The 5,486-nt window shown below is 41.9% G+C and overlaps 1 pseudogene; it reads left to right on the forward strand.

Moving 5' to 3' along the window:
• Window positions 1–2,921: 2,921 nt before the first annotated feature.
• Window positions 2,922–4,972, forward strand: LOC148534773 (uncharacterized; annotated as a pseudogene).
• Window positions 4,973–5,486: the final 514 nt, after the last annotated feature.

Raw genomic sequence — 5,486 nt, forward strand, 5'->3', positions numbered from 1 at the left:
AATACATTATCATTGATCAAGTCCCGGAGTCGATACGTGGTGGTGATCAAGGATGTAAATTATTGCAGTTGGAAACGCAATGGATACAGAGGCTGGACTCAGTCAGACCAAGGGGTTTGAATGACCAACTAACTTATAATATGTTTCTATGATATAGTGCTATTTGAAGGTTCTTTATTGATATTATCATAACAGTATATCTGGGGGGATATTAATATATGCACAGATGCTTAACCTTTGGACATTTAATACATTATTACAAAATAATTTTCCCAAAATATATATATTTGTTGTCCGTTCAACTCATTTGTTTATATCACTGTTTGTTTACTTGTTTCTAAGGTAACCATGCGTTAGCCGGTCTCCGTTTCCTAGTCACGTTTCCTTGGTGACGCACAGATGCTAGGTTGCGAGTGGTATTGGCCCCAGCGACGTAACTTCATCCCAGGTGCCCAGAGGCAAGATAAATGTACTGGCATAGGTGCTGGGGGGTGGTATAAAATGTACCACCCCCCAGCACCTATGCCAGCCCCAGCTGCCGCCACCCCCTTTATGCAGTTCCTTTTATATAATGCCCCCAGTAGTGGTCCACCTATGTAGTGCTCCCCAGTAATGGTCCCCCTATGCAGAACATCTAGTAGTGAGCCCCCGGTAGTTGCCCCCAGTAGTGAGGCCCCTTGTAGTTGCCCCCAGTAGTGAGCCCCCGGTAGTTGCCCTCAGTAGTGAGGCCCCTTGTAGTTGCCCCCAGTAGTGAGGCCCCTGTAGTTACCCCCAGTAGTGAGGCCCCTGTAGTTGCCCCCAGTAGTGAGGCCCCTGTAGTTGCCCCAGTAGTGAGCACCCTGTAGTTGCCCCCAGTAGTGAGCCCCTGTAGTTGCCCCCAGTAGTGATGGCCCCCACCGCGCACACACACACACACACACACACACAAAAAAACCCCAAACACTTACCTTTATCCCCGCTCCAGTGCTGCTGCCGTCCATCCCTGGTGTCTGCTCCTCGGCACTATGGGAGTGACGTCATTACGTCACTCCCATAGTGCACTGCGGGACCCGGAAGACGGAGCTCACTCCTGAGCTCCGTCCCCGGCATCCGCTCCTCGGCACTATGGGAGTGACGTTATACCATCACTCCCATAGTACACTGCGGGACCCGGAAGATGGAGGGAGCTCCATCCTCCGGCTACCGCCAGGAGGATAGGAGCCGGGCGCCCGCTGGTAACACACTCAGTGGGCACCCGGCAAATGGAGGGTGCAGGGGTGCACCCTCCGTAGTTACGCCAATGGAGGTGGAGCGCCCATGCAGCTCCCGGGGACAATGGAGCCAGGTGCCTCCTTCAAGGCTGACGCCCGGCGGCAAATGACTCCATTGTTTCCGGTAGTTCCGCCACTGATTGGCCCAGATGTGACGTCAGACCAGGAAGCGGTGGGGGTCCCGGAGCTGGCTACATGTTACCGGACGCGGTATTCTTGGTGCAGAGCTATATAGATAAGAGTTCTTTATTGTATTTGTTATCTATTTATCCTGAAGACGGATTAAATTCCGAAACGTCGATTATACTACCAGTGCATTTGTATTCTTTATCTGAAGTCCGTGTTGAGTGCCGCTGTTTCTACGTGAACTTATCTGTTTTGTGAGTTGAGCACCACGGCTGCTGTATTGAATATTGGAGTGACAGCTATCTGACTGATGTTTATATTTGCTGTACACTCAGCTGCACTAAGTGTGTACAACTAAGCTAGAGCACCCTTCACTTTTCCTGTGGACTAAACTTACATAACTTTGCATCAGGATATATGTGTCAAGCTTGTGCCACTGTCTCACGGCCCTAACCATTTGGGTGGAGAGTTACAGTTGATGGATTTTAATTTTGCACTTTAATCATGGACATTATGACGGAAAAGAATATGTCATCACAAGAACCACCAGCTTATAATCGTATCACTTTGCCTATTGGAGAAAGACTCAGTTTCTCAGAGGAGGAAACTGAGGCTGTATTGTTCAATGAAAGACTTTTTGAGACAGCAGGTGCATCTAGCTCGGAGGATTTATACAATGATCTTCTGAAATTGAAGAGAAAAGAAACTGACTTCTTGATGCATGGCATCACACTCTCGGAATATTACCGAGAGAAAAAAATTCCAAGAGGCTTTCGAGTTAAAAATATGCCCACAATTGGCCGCTACAATAATGATTTTTGTAGGAGATGGGTGACAGTATTAAATAATTGCTCGTTTGACCTAATGACGTTAGTCATTGAGGAGTCAGCTCAAGAACTAGCCATCGTTAAAGATAAGATTGCACAGTTTGACCTCTTGCAGAAAGACATTTTGGTGAAAGATCTGTCACAAAACTGGTTGGATAAATTGGAGATTTCAATTGCTACTTATAAAAAAGATCTGATTGCTTTTAAAAAAACCAGATTTGACAGTGTAAATCGTGATTATCTTGAACAGAACGTATATCCCTGGCTTACGAGGATATCTGCACAGAGGCCAAGGAATACCAGATTTAAGAAATCATATAGACGACAATTTCAACAATATGACTCCACTAGTGAATCTAACACCTCTGATGGAGAGTCACAAGAGGGTTCCAGTACATCTGGTCCTATGGCAAAAAAGCCCCCTTTAGGGGTAAAGACCCGCGCACGACGCGGCACAGATGGAGACCTACTCGGAGAGGGGGACAATATAAACGTGAACAGAGGTCGCGGACGATCCAGGAGAATTTAGTGTTTAATCTCTCCAACAGGACTTTAAGTAACACTGAAATTTCAGTCCTTAATAAGGGATTATCATTTGTTCCGACAAATAGGTTTAATGAACTAGAGTGATGTCACTCGTTTACATAGACAATTAAAACTTAAGGACTATTTCAGTGATAAATCACAACCTATAACTACTAGGGACAACAAATATTCTATGTTTAAAAGAAATTCCCAATTTGACCCTGTATCCAATAATACCTCCATTTCGTCCTTTATTAAAGCACTTGATGCCCAGGTTTGTGCTACAGCAAATACTGAAAGATCTTTTTCCAATTTAACTAAAGACGAATGGAGAGCTTTAAAGCAATTGAGGTCATATGATGATATCATGATTCTTCCTGCCGATAAAGGTGGGGGGATTGTGTTATTGAATCTTTTTGACTATAAAACAGAAGTATATTCACAACTTCTTAAATCTGAAGCTTATGACAAGCTTCTAGCAGATCCAACTGTCAAATATAAGAAAGAACTGGATAATATTCTAAATCTTGCAGTACTGGATGGGATAATCCTATTGAAACTTCTGATTTTTTGAAAAATGATTTTCCACGGGTTCCAGTTATATATTGTCTCCCGAAGATACATAAGATACTCGACAAGCCTCCAGGAAGGCCCATTATATCGGCCCAAGACTCGTTGTATTCCAACATCTCCAAATTTTTAGATCATTTTATCCAACCTTGTATACAAGGTGAACCTACTTATCTCCAGGATACGACTGCTTTGTTGAATAAACTTATGGACTTAAAAAATATTCCACTCAACAGATGGCTTTGTTCACTGGATATTTCTAGCCTCTATACCAGCATACCCCATAATGCTGGATTGGAGGGTATTCGGAATTTATTGGAAATGAGTGAGATCTACTCTGGTCCTCCAATTGAGTTTTTCTTGGAGTTTACTTGAACTTACACTCACACGTAATTATTTTATTTTTAATGGAGAGTTTTTTCATCAGCGTACGGGGTGTGCAATGGGGTCGCATGTCGCACCCTCGTATGCTAATGCATTCATGTTTATGATAGAATGAAAATTATTTTTCTCTACAGAGATGTTGCCACAAATTTTCTTTTATACAAGATATATTGACGATATCTTACTGTTGTGGACTGGGACTCAGGATTCTTTTATGAAACATCTAAATGATATTAATGCTTTGGACTGTCCCATTAAATTCACATTTGAAATGAGTCAGACGAATATACACTATTTGGATGTGGACATTAATATTCGAGATGGCCAATTGACTACTGGTCTCTTTACAAAACCTACTGACCGCAATATGTTATTAGCGGCACAAAGTCACCATCCTCCTGCCCCGAAAAGGGGTTTACCCTATTCGCAATTATTGAGAGTAAAGAGATTAACAAGTAATCCTGAGGAGTTACAATCCAATATGCAGATGATGACAGAGAAATTTCATAATAGGGGATATTCCCATCGAGTTCTTGATGAGGCCAAACATAAAGTGGATGGGTTATCTAGAAGTGAAACCTTAAAGGAATCTTACAAACTCTGTGACCAGCGAGAAGACCGAATACATTGGGTTAAAAAATACTCCACTGCTGATAAACTTATCAAAAAAACCTGCAAAACATTATGGCCAATTATTGAACAAGATAAAGATCTGAAAAGTTTGAAACGGATGAAGACTATGTTGTGTTACTCCAGAGGACGAAATTTACGTGAATGGCTTGTTCGTACAGATATATCTACTATTAAACCTTCTAATGTTCAATGTAGACCTGGAGGATGTTATAAGTGTGTAGGCTGTATTACTTGCAGCTTCCTTATTGCTACAAATTTTTTTTATCATCCACACTCTGGAGTAAAATTTGATTTATACGTTATCCTCTAACTTGTACTAGTACCTATGTAGTATATATATTTAAATGCCTGTGTGGGCTTTACTACATAGGTAAAACGATCAGAACTTTTAAAGAACGGATGTGTCAGCATAGATCAGCTATAAGAGCTGCTTTAAACAACAAAGACATCGATTAACCAGTTGCCAAGCATTTGATAGCAGCCAAACATAATCTTTCTGCGTTAAAATACATTATCATTGATCAAGTCCCGGAGTCGATACGTGGTGGTGATCAAGGACGTAAATTATTGCAGTTGGAAACGCAATGGATACAGAGGCTGGACACAGTCAGACCAAGTGGTTTGAATGACCAACTAACTTATAATATGTTTCTATGATATAGTGCTATTTGAATGTCCTTTATTGATATTATCATAACAATATATCTGGGGGATATTAATATATGCACAGATGCTTAACCTTTCGACATTTAATACATTATTACAAAATAATTTTCCCAAAGTATATATATTTGTTGTCCGTTCTACTCATTTGTTTATATAACTGTTTGTTTACTTGTTTCTAAGGTAACCATGCGTTAGCCTGTCTCCGTTTCCTAGTCACGTTTCCTTGGTGACGCACAGACGCAAGGTTGCGAGTGGTATTGGCCCAGATGTGACATCAGACCAGGAAGCGGTGGGGGTCCCGGAGCTGGCCGCATGTTACCGGACGCGGTATTCTTGGTGGAGGGCTATATAGGTAAGAGTTCTTTATTGTATTTGTTATCTATTTATCCTGAAGACGGATTAAATTCCGAAACGTCGATTATACTACCAGTCCATTTGTATTCTTTATCTGAAGTCCGTATTGAGTGCCGCTGTTTCTACGTGAACTTATCTGTTTTGTGAGTTG

The sequence above is a fragment of the Taudactylus pleione genome, unplaced genomic scaffold (genome assembly GCF_031769625.1).
Source record: "Taudactylus pleione unplaced genomic scaffold, aTauple2 ptg000064l, whole genome shotgun sequence".
NCBI classification, from domain to species: domain Eukaryota; kingdom Metazoa; phylum Chordata; class Amphibia; order Anura; family Myobatrachidae; genus Taudactylus; species Taudactylus pleione.